At 32.9% G+C, this 15668-nt stretch overlaps 1 pseudogene; it reads right to left on the reverse strand.

The window, feature by feature from the left end:
• Positions 1-11546: 11546 nt before the first annotated feature.
• Positions 11547-12923, reverse strand: LOC145104968 (leucine-rich repeat receptor-like serine/threonine-protein kinase RGI4; annotated as a pseudogene).
• Between the last annotated feature and the right edge of the window lie 2745 nt (positions 12924-15668).

Raw genomic sequence — 15668 nt, forward strand, 5'->3', positions numbered from 1 at the left:
AAATTGTTCTTTTCTCATATAAGTCAAGGCACCGAAACTTACATGGCCAAATCGATGATACTATATATGGGTATAACCCTAATACCAAAACCATCACAAGCCTATGAAATACGTTAGAAAATATCTCATATTCGGTCTTATAACAGTTTACCTAACCCAAAACCCATCCCAAATTGTTTGAGTTAGTTTTTTCGGCAGCATTTAGTTATTTTTGCCATCCTCATATGTTCATAGGTATATGCATATGCATATTCATAGGGATGAACATTTGGACCGGGGAACCGGCCGGAACCGTATAGAACCGATCAGGCCGGGACTGGGACGATATTCTTGTGATTTTTGGAACCGGGAACCGGTAGGAACCGGTGGAACCGGCAAAAACCGGAACCGTATGTTGTTATTTCTTGAGGACCGGCTCCAACATTGAAGACACGACAAGAACCGGCGGTCCGGCTCGGTTCTTAAATTCGGCCGACTTCAGTTCCCGGGCCGGGTCCGGTTCGGGTCGGTTCCAGTCGGGTCGGTTCCTTTGCTCATCCCTACATATTCATATAAACATATCATATAAATATCTGCATTCATACAAATATTATCAAATAAACAACTAGGTTCTATCAGACATATATTCAACAAAAAAAAAAAAACAAAAAAATTATTTCTTTTAAATAGTCATATAAACATACGTAAAAAAATTTAAATGATTTTTTGAGCACTTTTCTTAGGCGTTGGGTTCTTATTTATGTACTATATGGTTTTTTCGAAAAATGTTGTTTTGGAAAAAAAAAAATTCTTTTTAATGTTTTTAGTTTTTATTTTATCATAATTCTCTGTCTCTGCGCATATATATATATATATATATATATATATATATATATATATATATATATATATATATATATATATATATATATATATATCAACAAGTTAAATAAAAAAATTTATTCTTCCCAGACTATTATTTGTTTTCTTACGACACGAGAATTCAATCCGGATTTTTGGATTTTTCCAACAAAATATCAATCCCCGTTTGAGTATGGGAATTCGAATTCAAGTGAATAAAGAGTAAACCTATCTTTTTCTGGCTCTAAGACTAGGAGTTCTAGTGGTCGACTCGGTTCTTTCAAATTGTTTCTCATTATTAAGAAAAGGTAACAAAGATAAAATACGAGCTTGTTTTATTGCAATAGTAATTAATCGTTGTTGTTTCAAGGTCAATCTATTCACTAGTCGCTAAATGATACCGACGCAAGGTAAGTAAATTCTTTAGTTTAGGGAAGGATCCAAAGTGCCATCGATTTAGCTCTTGGAAGAAGGGAAATTCAATTTTGAAGAGTGGGCATATATAAGAGATCTTCTCTCTTTCTCGTGCTTTAGGAAGCGAGTGACTCCCGGTCTTATTAAAAGAGAGTGAAATGAGCCAGTAGCTCTGGGAAAGAAGGAAGAGAAAGGGAAGAAATCACTATAGTTACTCAAAAAAAAGGTTCGGAATCGAATCCGCTCAAGCTGTGAACAAATAAGAAGCTCTTGCCAAACATCAGTGAATCAATCGTATCCTGTGGCTTTGGAAATAATATTCTATATTGCATTTTTTATTGCTTTTGCTGTCAAATTACCGATTCTACCCCTACATACATGGTTACCAGATACCCACGGAGAGGCACATTACAGTACTTGTATGCTTCTAGCCGGAATTTTATTAAAAATGGGAGCGTATGGATTGATTCGGATTAATATGGAATTATTACCACACGCTCATTCTATAATTTCTCCTTGGTTGATGATAGTAGGTACAATACAAATAATCTATGCAACTTCAACATCTCCCGGCCTATATATATATATATATATATATATATATATATATATATATATATATATATATATATATATATATATATATATATATATATATATATATATATATATATATAGTAGGTTACAACCCGTGAGAATCATGGATAAAAAATTTATAAAACATTTATATTATTAATAAGAGTTAAGTTTGTTTAAAACTTTTTGTATTGATTATTTAAAATTGGAGGACTGAATCTACTATCTATTTCAAACGTATCAAATTAAATTTAAATATAGATCATATACCATAAATACCATAAAAATCGGATATTAAATGCTGATTTATTTTGAAATTTAAATAGAGATCATGCATATACCATAAATACCATAAAAATCGGATATTAAATGCTGATTTATTTTAAAATTTAAATAGAGATCATATACCATAAATACCATAAAAACCGGATATTAAATGCTGATTTATTTTGACCTGGACATTATAGAAGGTGAAATCAAAGAGGGGCAAAAACGGTATTTAACATTGGATAGAATTAGTGTTTCTGAAGGGACACGTGGCAATTTACTTTCGTTTATTAGTTAGGGAGATATATATATATATATATATATATATATATATATATATATATATATATATAGAGAGAGAGAGAGAGAGCTAGGTTCAGGTGTTTAAAGTAATTATTGTGTTATTGTATGCATAAATGTGGGCCAATCAAAATTTAAAATAAAAATATATAATTAAATAAATAAATAAGGGTAAATAGGTAATTTGATAACTAGTTTCCACAAATAATATCCTATAATTATGGTAACCATTGACTCTTCTTAGCTGTATTCCTAGTAAATCGCAAGAAGCACAGATATATTTATAACATTCACTCGGCATCAAGATTCAAAACCCTAAATTGAAGCCAGTATCGTTTTTTCCTTCTTCACTTCTCAAATCCGATCGACACCTCCCAAAATTGCACCTCCTCTTCTCCGCGTCTCCTCCCTCCGGTCGACAGAAGCCAAATGAAGAAACAGCGGAGTTTTGCTCGTCTCTTCTGGCTGCGAGGTGTTATGTCCGGCTTCGCAAGGAGCGGCAGTGGCAAGGTGAAACCTCTGCGGCTTTGTGTTCAATGTGAACAACAGAGAAGGAAGAAAACGAGGGGAAAGGAGGGTCCGATGGCAGCCATCTGTCGCAGGTGAGGACCTCGGTGGTGTTTGCTCGAAGATCACAATGTTTCCTTGTTTTGGCAGTTCCAAATCAACCACGGGTAAAAATTTCTTTTTGGATTTTGTTTGTTTGTTTGATAGATATCGTTAGGGTGTTTGGGTTTGCTGGGAAATCAATGAAAATGAAGGGAATTTGGGTTTGTTGATTCACAGGAAATGAAGAAGGAAGAAATTAGTTTTTTTTTTGTTTTTGTTTTAGCAGCCTCTAGCTGCGTCAACTTCTGTTTCTTAGAAGTAGTGATTTGGGGGTGGTGTATGTTTTGTGCTTTGATCGACAGAATAAGAAGAAAACACCACACTAGAGTGTGTGGTCGTTCCAGAAGACGAAGAAGAAGGTGGAGGTGGGGTTGTCACAGCCGGCTGCTCCATCTAAAGGTAGAGATTTTTTATTGTTGTTTTTATGATTCCTTTGTAAAATTTGAGTTTGGATGGAACTAACTGCTTTTGCTTTTTTTATGTTTACTCTGCCATACAATGTGTTACAGCCATACAATATGTTACAGGAGGCCAGGTGTATCCTGCCCAGATGAATTTTTAATTGCATTTGGTATTTGACAATTACAGAATCTTGGAATAATGTTATTCATTTATGTGAAGGCTCATGTGGTATGAACAATTTTTGTATGTTGTTCATCCGAAATTAAAAGTTGTTTTGATGCACACCAAGCGCTCGCTAAAATGCTTCAACTGAATGGTATTTCTTCGTTTATAGTATTCTATCAGAAAAGAGTGTTTTTTTATGATAATCATGAACATATTCTGTTAGAATGCCCCGAATTAATATAATTATTGGTAAATGAATTCCAATTCTATCAGAATGGAATCACGAATTCCAATTATGCTGGAATGGAATATGGATATTTTCTCACTAATTTATTCATTGGATTTGTTTCCACAAAAGTTGATGTTTGAAGAACGGAGCACGAAATTTGAACGACGCCTCTTAGCAACATTATTCTTTTAAAATAAATTAGTGTATTTGTTAGATTTTGATGTTTTTTTTCCCGATTTGAAAGTTTTTTAGTTTTATTCTTTAACAATAAATGTAATTCTTAGCAATTGTTACATGTATTTTATAAGAATTAATATAATTTTTGTTTTAATTCTTCAATTGTTGGTTCGAGAATTTGTTATTCTACAAGAAAAATATGTTCAAGAATATTTTTATTATTTTATGGTTCAAGAATTTTTTTATTTTTGAATATATTCAAACATATTCTATCAGAATGTCCGAATTAAAAACCTAATAATTCGTAAAATCAGATTTTTAAAATTAATAGAATCTATGATCCTTAAAATATGCAAACTTCATTTATTAAATATATGTTAATTGACTAAAATACCCTTCTAGTTAAATTAGATGGTATTTTTCGATTATTTTTAATTCAATAATATGTATTAATCACTTTCTTAAAATAAGTAAAACGATAAGAACACCATTTAAAATGAGCGATTTAGAGATTCAAAAAAGAAATCAGCAAAAAACACATTTTTTTCATATGCATATAACGTATAACGTATGTGCATATGCACATATGTTATATGCATATGCCAAAAAACCATTTTTTTTTCAAAAATAAAATCAATGATTCTCTTAAACGCACTCTATATTAATGGTTGATGATATTTTTTTTGTAACACCTGTTTTCTAGAAAAGATTAGTTGAGGACTCAGAGGGATCAAAAGTAAAGTTTTTAAAAGAACCTTGTGCGGCGACATGGAGAATGGATTTCCACGTCGTGCATACCAACGTCGTGAGATGAAATTCCAAACACCCTTCATTGATGATTCCCTAAATGAAACAATAATTTTCATCACATTTTATTGCCTACTTTTTCTTGTTTTCTCTTTTGTTAGGACAATAAAGTTGTCAGGAATTTTCTGGTTTGGTCCTGTTTGGCCCTTAGCCCTTAGACTTATAGTTAGGTTTAATCCTTTTAGCTTTTATATTTATATTATTTTTCTCTTTCTTTTGTAATTGTACTTCGGTTATAATTCAATAATGAAACCCTAATAGTATTATGTTTATTAAGTTACATGGAATTAGAGTCGTATTCCGTCTGTCGTTTATGATTGTTGCAACCAAGTTGTACGTAACGCTATGACATTTCGCGAATCAAATTTTTTTTGACATTTTGGTATGTCTTTTTGATTTGCAACTATTTTTTTTTTTTTTTTGATTTTTTTGGATTGTTCATGAGTTTCGGTTCTTGTTGGTGTTTGTTTGATTATGGGGGTTTTCATCGCTTTTCACACTGTGATTTGGTTTCAGTAGCCACGAATCTAACCTTTTCCTGGATATCTCACCGTGATTTTATTTTTGCGATGCTATTTATGCTTCTGTTTGTAAATATAAATAGATAACTAATTTTGTTCTTTTGTTTGTAAATGTAAATAGATAACTAATTTAATTCTTTTGTTTGTAAATGTTTTGAGTTGGAAGTTTTTTATCAATCCATTTATTTTGTTTCAGTTTCAGTTTTCAGATCTGGAAATATAGATTATAAGTTGAATATTTTGTTTGTGTTATCGAATTAACATGAATTTGTGTATTTGAGATGTTTGGTAGTTTCACTTTTTGGGAATAAATTTTTAATTACTAATATTTAAGGAAGACAATATATTATACTAGCATCTTGTACATAAAACGTATAGTTTTGATCATCGGGGCAAACATATATCAAATTTAATAAATGTACCACAACCATATACGATAAAAAAAATTAGTTGTATTTGAAATTGAAGAGCTTTATAGTTTTTTTTTGCCGACCAAACTTTTTATTGTTTGAATACATTTTTTTTGAAAAACAGTGTTTCTTGTATTTTCAATATCACTTTCTGAATAGTTTAAAAGCAACCGTCTTTGCCTTTCATTTCTGACATAGTTATCTCTGTAGAGCATACGGTATGCACAAATTTGCTCGTTAGTCGACATGGCAAGGCCACAACGGCGTTGTAATGGGGAACACCACCGCCCCAGCTCGTTGCTTCTCGTTACAGGGGTACTCGTCGTTGTTACCACCGGGTGAAATGCACAAAAATCCGACCGTTGTTTGCAATGGACCGTTGTTAAACGGTCAAAATGTTTGAAAATATTTTTTTTACCTTTTAACTTTTATATAAATACAAAATCAATAACCACTTTTTTTACATCTCTCTCTTTCTCTTTATAATTTATAAAATTTCTCATACTTTCTTCTCAATCAAAAAAATGGAGCAAAAACCCACCCCCCCCCCCCCTCCATCATCAAACCCAAACACACAACCTCGCCTCTCGGATTTACGGGTTCCGGAAATTATTTCAATCTTTTATCATCTCAAGCATCACCAAAAATCTCATACTAATGAGCCGCTTTCAATCCCGCTTCACCACCAATGTAATTTTCTAACTCGCCTTACCTTCAACAAAATCTATTTGGTCAAAACCCAAATTTACAACAAAATCTTCTCCCTACTTTCGCTTCGATGCCACAAACAACCACCCAACCACCACCTCCAACACAACCATCGGTTGAAGTGGAAGCGGGAGGTAGTAGGAGAGAGGGAAAGGGAAAGGAAAAACGTAAGGGAAATCGATAACGGTTGAAACAGAAAATATAGACGTTCCACAATGGTGGAAACCGGAGGAGGAATATGCTTTGACGGTGACATGGTCTATTACTTCAAAAGACGAACTCCGCAGAAATAGAATGAAGAAATGTGCTTATTGGGGGCGGTGCACGAAAATTTCCACGCTATGTTGAAGAAAAAACTGTATCACGATAATGACATGTTAAGCAACAAATGGAGTCAAATAACTAAGCGGTGCAGCAAATTCCACGGTGTTTACAACTGGCTTGAGGCGCAACAGCAAAGCGGAACCAACGACTTAGATCTGTTCAAATCTTCAAAAGAACAATATCTGGTCGAAATGAGACATGTTTTAGTGTTTGATAAATCATGGGAGTTGTTGTGAGCAGAGCCAAAGTGGAATAAAACTCCTACATCGTCGGAGGTTCAATTCAAAAGGTCTCGTAATTCGAGCTCGGTCGACCTGTCGGACACAAGGACTCACATCGACCTAAATGTCGACACCGATGACATCCCAGATGATATCGAGAAGATATCCCCACCACAACGACCGTCTAGACGCGACAAAGCGAGGCGCGCTGCAAGGCATGCGGAGGAGGTTGAGACGAAAGCAAAAGATGCAGCGGAAATGCGAGCGAAATTCGATGAGCACAATTTATTAATAAAAGAAAAAAATGACTTGAAACGTTGTCACTTGGAGTTCCTAGAAAGGCAAGCACGGGAGAAGCAGAAGCAAAAAAGAGAGACTAATGACACATCAGTTGTCAATTATTCGGACTAGTTAGGAGGGTTTGGCGTCTGAAGATCTAGCGGTGCTACAAGCGATGAATGATCAAATTAGGAGAAGTATTTGGGTTAATTAGGTTTAGTAGTAAAATGTTATGATTTTAGGTTTAATTTAAATGTTATTTGGGTTAATTAAGACTAGGAAAAAATAATATTATCTTTTAAAATTATGTCTTTTTTTTATTGTAATCTTAATTTAGTTTTTAAATATTATGTGCTTTTTTGTTTTTTAAATATTATATTTTATAAAAATGTATTTATTTTATTAATTTAAAAAAAGACAAACGATAAAAAACAATAATGAATAAAAATAATAAAAAAACAAACTCGAAAAAAAAGTACAAAAAAATGAAATGGAAATAAAGTTGGTTTTATATCTTGTCTTGTTATAAAATAAAATCATTCCCCACTTTGTGTTATAACATTATTGGTGATATGGCATGTGAGGTGCCACCAATGTTCTTAAATTTTATGTTTTAGTTATTTAATAATTATTTAAATTATACAAAAATATATTATTGTTATTAATTTAAAATAAAAATATGTTATTGTTATGTTTATTTACCAACTTTTTCTAATTTACGGTTTATACGATCATAAGATAAAAGTGGAAACATACAAACATATGGCAAACATGACTATTACTCATTATTATATATATATTAAAGTTGTGGAGGAAAAGAACAGTAAAATTAACATATTTTGTCCACCTTTGGTCCCTTGATTTACATATCTGGTCCCTCTACTTCTTTAATTAATTTATATCATATCTTTTGTTTGTCTTCCATTCCATTACTTTAATTTATTAGTCGCTGTTGTCGGTCCAGAATGAAATCACGACGGGCGATGAAGACGACGATCGATCGGCTTCCGATATTGACTCTGAGTCGGGATTGGAGTCGGGGTCGGGGGATTTCAGTGTGTTCTTCAGACGATGTAAGTCTTTCGCTTCCCACTTCCTCGATTGAGCGTCGTGTAGCTCGCAGTCTCCTCGGAGAAGGAGTTTCGGGTAAGTCTCCTTCTTCTACCTGCGTCGCCGTCGACGGTGCTTCTGCTGCTTCCATCCGCCGCCGAGGACTTCTGTCTATGTTCCTTCTTCGTTAACTACCATCTGTTGGCGCAAAGGCTTTTGGGTATCAGCTATTTCAGGTACAGATCAAATCGAACCTTTAATTTAACTGTTCTTCTGATTCTGATTCTGATTAGGGTTCAATCTGTTTCTACTTCCATTTGATTTCATTTCGTTTTCTATGGCGATTATTACCACCAGGCCACCGGAACCAGCGATTGACACCAGATATCAAAAACCACTGCTTTCTGTCGGAGTTCATACCTAACTTCATCGGTGGCGGTGGAGTCTCTATCCGAAAGGATTGATGAAACAATTTCATCTTCTCAGCATCATTAGGTATTATCGATTTCACCTTCTTCTCTGTCATCTTCTCATTTTCTCAGCAAATAATTTTTTTTTCAAATTGTTGCTGCGATTTCTTTTATTTTTTTGGATGGATTCTTTTTGAGTTTTGACATTAACGAATTATGGATGTTAAATATTTTAGTATCAGTGATACAAACCTTACATTACATACAAGGTGTCCATATATATGTGTCCTGTTTCTTTTTACTACAGGTGCTTGATTTTGTTTTCTTACTTTAAAGTTTAAACTGTTCTTATAGGCATGCTGGTGGTTATTGATTATAGATCAAATTAGACAAATAATCAGAAGCAATATTTAAGGTAGATGATGGTGGTGGTGAGTGGTGGTTGGTCGTGGTGGTATGAATGATATCCCCATGTAACAGTTATTCAAGCTTGAAGATCATAGGAAGCGAATAGTTGTACGTTTTGATAATTTTCTTGAATGTTAATTATCTATTATGTCTCATCGGTTTTTAATTTTTTCACACAGAAAAAGGAAGCATTCACATCAGGAACCCCTGCATTGATCTAAAGCTGTTAAATTCAATCACAATTATTTCATATGCCTGTGTTTCTTCATTGTATGGTGTTCAAATGATTCTTTTTAATTTCATATTTTGGTATTTCTAAATAAGAGTGCCGGCTCGCGGCTGTTCATCATATGAATCCATATATATTAAAGATCTGAAGAATTTTAAAGATTTTCATTGTATTGTTTTTTCTATTTAAAGATTTTCTTATGAATTAGAATTTTATTTTGTTTTGCATGCCATGTGTTCGATGAAATGTTTGATTCGAGAGCCAGAGGAAGCAATGCTTAAACATGAAGTAGGAAGAAGGGTAGTTGAGGTATGACTTCAATTCCCCTTATTTGATCATCAAAAGCAATATCTAAGGTTAATGTAACACTTTTCCTCAATTTTAATACTTTTTTTTGGTAGCATATCTAAGGGTAGTGCCTTTCTCTATTAATTCGCTTTTATATGTATTAGGTAAAAACAAAACACCAATATATAGCTTATCAGATTAAGTCTCTTATGTTTATATGAACCACTTAAAAGAAAATATTGCAGTTAGTTCTTGGGGATATATTGTTTCAATTTGCAAACAAGTTTCATCCATTGTCTATATTCATGAAATTTGATTATGTTTATATTTTCTTCATATTCAGGTAACTCTGGGCAGTTTGCAGCATATATCTTTTTTTATTATATATTTTGGATTCTTTTCTAAATTTCCCTTTAATATACTATCTTTATGTTAAACGCTTGATAGTTAATTATTTGATTCTTGCGTCATCTGTTAGATGTGGCCACCACCGGAGAATGAAGAGTACCTGACAACCGATTCAGGAATGATAAACAAAAGGGGAAAAAGAAAGGTTCTACAAAACCAAACGGTCAGTAAAAAAATGATTTATGCAGGTTTTATTATTTTATTTTAATATTTGGTTGTAGGTTAGATACAAAGCAGCAGATTATTAGTAGATTGTTGACTGTCACCATCACAAAATTGTGAACACGCAATCAGAAGTTTTTTCCAATAAAAAAAAGTTACATCAAATTAATCAGGTTAATTTTATTAATATAAAAAGTGTACAGGGGCAATATGGTCCTAAAATGTAAAAATTGTTTTTTTTAACATTAAAACATTATTCAGGGGAATATAGTCCTAAAACTATAAAAATTGATGTTTATTTATATAAAAATACTAAAAATTTGCCATTTTTCTGACCTTTGTTGATATTGATACATTCAAATTTGTTAGTTGGGTTTTCCAGATCACAATTTCATATGAAGGTCACTCCCTTATTTCATTAAGATGGAAACCAGAAGGAATTCAAATTTTGAAGTTGGAATCAGCATACACCAGATTGATGTATGGTGATTTTTTGTTGTACTATTATGCAAATTTTGAAATTGTTGTCATTTATGTTTTTTTAGGCACTGATCATTTCTAATGTTATTTTAAAGCACGCCGTCTCAACATTTTGTAAGCATGAAATATTTTTTGAAATAACTAAAAGTTTTCCTAACTATAGCATTGTACTTCAAAAGTATAATGCTATAACAGAAAACCGACACATTCCGTCCCGTGCAACGCGCGGGTTACCATCTAGTTAACTATTAATCATTTTATTATAGTATGTATATAACAATATTATCTAACATAGTTATCTCTTTAGGTTTTATATTTTAACTTATTTTATTTTTTATTTATTCTAAACTGGAAATATGTTATATTGTTATGCTTATTTGGAAGTGTTTTAAATTTACGGTTTTATATGCTTACTAGCGTATAGCCTCTGAAAACGATGATTACAAAAATAATTAAAATTTTATAGTAAAAACTCATAATTATTAATCAATTATTTTCAATAAACTATTAATTAAACGTGATTTTGAAGGATTTTCAATATAGAGATACAATTAATTATCATTGATCAATGACCGAAATATATTCGAGACGAATTTAAATTTCTCCTAAAACTCAAGGATCAAATAAATAATTGTTTAATTTATTATCAACATCAATATATCTTTAAAAATGAAAAATGATGAGAAAATGACAAATAATTTTTATAAAGCATTTGAAAAGAAAATTTAAATTATGAGAAAAATGACAAATGACAGTAATAACTATTCTTTTGTTAGTACATGAAGAGGAAAATTTGAAAGGTTGGAGTTGGAAATGAATTTTTAAAAAGAAAATTTCGAATAACACTATAGCCCAACAAACTTTAGTATATTGTCACTGTAGCCCAACAAACTTTAGTATATTTGTTTAAATGGTCAATCGTAACTTTTTTTGGTAGTTTAGGGGCATAAAGTCTATTTTTACCTGCTAAAAAAGGCCCAAAACTTGTTATTACGGTATTCTTGATTACATGGCTTTTTCCCAAGTTATAAGAATTAAATGCAGGCATTAATGGTGAGAAGTCATGGTGGAGATAGCAAAGACCCTTTACAGCTTCAATAGCGATTTTATATATTGTCTCCCAAAGCAAATATCACCCTTTCTTGCCATGAAGCATTTCACCCAAACTCCTATTTGGCATATACTCGTACACTAATAAATTAGTTTCATGGTTGGAGCAAAACCCTAATAATCTTACGATATGTCAATGTCTGATTCTTCCTAGGGTTTGAATCTGGGCATTGAATCCATGGTCATGAGAAAAATCACGGCTCATGGCTGGCAATCTTTTCACTGCAACGAGCACATTGTTGGGCATGGCGCCTTTGTAAACAATCCCGGCTCCTCCTTTTCCGATGATGTTATCTCCCTTTAAAGAATTGAGAACATCATCGCAAGTGAAATCAAGGCGTTGGAAAGCAGTAAGCTTCCATGATCGAGCTTTGCAAGATTTCTTGATAGATCGAGCTTTGATGATTGTTGCAATGGAGAAGGTGATGGAATAGAGGAGTAGGCCAAGAACGAGAAGAAGTTGTACAGAGGCGGAGAGTAGTGATTTTGAATGTGGTTGAAAGGTGGCGTTTGCGATTCCTTCTTTACAAGGTCCATCGAGTAATGGTGGCCGGCAGCGGACCGGTTAACCGATTGTTGGACAAACTGACCTGACCAAGATTCGTTGACATAGAGTTGGTTACGAGGAATTCACCAGAGAGAAGATTGTTCTGAAGTTCAACCTGTGAGAGATGAGGCAAACTGAAAAGCCCTTTTGGAATCGAACCATTGTGGAAATTTTCTGCCATTCAGATTCGATTCAACGATTGATTGGCATTCACCAAGAGACTTCGGAATCGGACCAAATAAAAGGTTTCCCAAAGTGATTATCGTTTCGAGTTTGTTTCCATTGTATAGATTGGGAGGAAGTGAACCTGTTAATTTGTTGGATAATTTGTTGGAAGACAGATGAAGGATCTGTAGCTTTCCGTTCTTGCCAAGGCCTTGAGGAATGCTTCCGGTGAAGTTGTTTTCCCAGAGCCGTAATAACTCCAACTCCGGCAGTTCGTCGATGAAATCAGGAATCGATCTGTAGAGTTTGTTTCGGAACGAGCAAGGAGAGATTGTTGAATTTAGAGAAGAATGAGGATAGTACGAAGATGCGATCAATGAAGCAACGAGAGAGAACAAAGGCTTTCACCACCGACATAGTTTTAACAGGGAAAATCCATGTGGATGACATATAGGCGCCACGTGGACCATTTCAGTTGAACAAATGCCATATGGCATATCAAAACTGATGAGTAGGAAGGGGTTCACCGGGTGACCCCTTCATATTTTTTATAATGACCTTATAAAACGGTAAAACACAAATACGTACCCCTAAAAGGCAAAAAAAACGTCAAGAGGGACCATTTAAACAAATATACTAAAGTTTGTTGGACTACAGTGACAATAACCCTTAAACATTTTCAAAGAATTCATCAAAATAAATTATTTTACCGCAAGATACCATTACCAAAAGGAAATGAATTGCGTTCGAAAACTATTCCATAGAATTAACTATCCTTCTTCCACAAAACAGACAAATACAATATTTGTCGTCAAAATAAAAATAATCCCGATGAAAATTAAATTCCGGATTTGTATTTTCAAGAAAACCGTTTTTGTTAGTTGTAATATCTTAATGTCAGAAAAAAGATGATATAACTAAATGCATGACTCTTTTTTATAAGGGAAAATGACTCTTGAGGGTAATTAACTTTTGCGTTTGTACTCATTTGGTCCCTTTTCCTTTTTTTTGTATTCAATATACCATCGAACTTGTTGTTTGCGTTCACCATAACCCTTTTGACCGGCTTTTGACCTGTGATAGCCGGTCAAAGGGTTATGGTGAACACAAACAACAAGTCCGATGGTATATTGAGTACAAAAAAAGGAAAAGGACCAAATAAGAACGAGCTCAACAGTTGGTTACCCTCCTGAATCATTTTCCCCGAAAAGTTAAATAAAATTAAAGTTGCAAAATTATCAAAGACTGCAACCTTCTTTGGCTATAACGTATATGAAGAGCGTTTCAAAGGGGTAACCTCGTTAAAACATGGTCTATGCTATGCTTACTGTGGTTAGCTGTCAACACCTCTCTGCGAAAGGATATGACTGTGTATGAGAGGTATATTTATCAGCATAAACGTTTACCTCAAGGTATATTATGGTGAAGTGTCTACAAAAGCAGCATGCTATTGTACATATTGATGTTGTATCTTATCCTATGAATTCGATCTTAAAGCTAAGTAAAATAAAAAATCACAGCACTTGTGATTCCACTTGTTTGTAGACTTGTCTAGAATCCATGATACGATAAATCATTTGATTGGAAATGTAAATGTAGTCATGAAATACGCCTGCTTAGTCAAGATTCCTCTAATAAATATTCAAGTGCATTACAAAGTTGTACATGTATGAATAATGTTCTTTCGTGGGTATGTTTTGAAGAGAAGCAAGAATGAATCTAATAAAGTCATTAATATGAGTAGGAGATGACGTGGGATTTGCTGTAAATGAGTAAAGGGAAAATGAATCAGGAGGGTAACCAACTGTTGCATTTGTTCTCATTTGGTCCCTTTCCTTTTTTTTGTACTGAATATACCATCAAAATCGTTGTTTGTGTTCACCATAACCCTTTGACCGGCTATCACAGGTCAAAAGTCGGTCAAAAGGGTTATGGTGAACACAAACAACAAGTTCGATGGTATATTGAATACAAAAAAAGGAAAGGGACCAAACGAGTACAAACGCAAAAGTTAATTACCCTCAAGAGTCATTTTCCCTTTTTATAAATTGTAAGATCAAAAGTTGAATATCTAGTCTATCTCGATATTGATATTCTATCTTATTTAGTTACTTTTTATAATAAATTCAAACAAATTTAAGTGCATCATTTTAAATTTTAAATTTAGGGGCAATTACTAATCTAGCCAAATTAAGGAAGTGATTAACAATTTTTAGCCAAAAATTAGGATTTGTCCCAAACTAGCCCACGAAACCGTAGGTGGTTAAAATGGCCTACTGTTTCGCCCATTTACCTATTGTTTTGATTTTAGTATATAAATATTTTTTTTTTCATTTTTCACTATGAAACCGTAGACGAAAAAATGGTCTATTGTTTCCTCTGGGAAGTCTACTGTTTCCCAAAGAGTAGATTAAAAATGATCTACCGTTTCGTCTAAAAACCTACGGTTTTGGGGTTTTTTCAGATATTTGACTACTAATTCATGTATTTTGACTACTATATCGTACCTAATATATATTAAAAGAAAAATCTCTTTTAGAGTAAAAGTTAGTGTTTTTTTTTCATCTTTAAAAAAAAAAAAAAAAAAAAAAAAAAAAAAAAAAAAACCCAAAACCATAGGTTTTGGACGAAACAGTAGATCACTTTTAATCTACTCTTTGGGAAACAGTAGACTTCTCAGAGGAAACAGTAGACCATTTTTTCGTCTACGGTTTTGTAGCGAAAAATGAAAAAAAAAATCTTTATATACTAAAATCAAAACAGTAGGTTAATGGACGAAACAGTAGACCATTTTAACCACCTACGATTTCGTAGGCTAGTTTGGGACAAATCCTAATTTTTGGCTAAAAAATGAGAAGTCATTAATGAATTTGGTTAGATTAGTAATTTTCCCTTAAATTAAAAAAGGAAAATTCAATAGTTGAAACATAATTACTATTGTGTATTATTTAAAAAACAATTTCATTTTTTTCTATTAGAACCAATCATTTAAACAAAAAACAAAATGATATTTCCTCATCATTTTGAAAAAAAAAAAACAGAGTTATATTGTATTATCTAAAAAACAATATCACTTTTTTCTATTAGAAATAATTATTTAAACTAGGGCTGGCAAATATGTACCACGGAGAACCAATCAACATGTTACCAACCGAACCAATA

This window comes from Lactuca virosa, chromosome 4 (genome assembly GCF_052849685.1).
Source record: "Lactuca virosa cultivar CGN04683 chromosome 4, Lactuca_virosa_CGN04683_v6, whole genome shotgun sequence".
In the NCBI taxonomy this organism is placed as follows: Eukaryota; Viridiplantae; Streptophyta; class Magnoliopsida; order Asterales; family Asteraceae; genus Lactuca; species Lactuca virosa.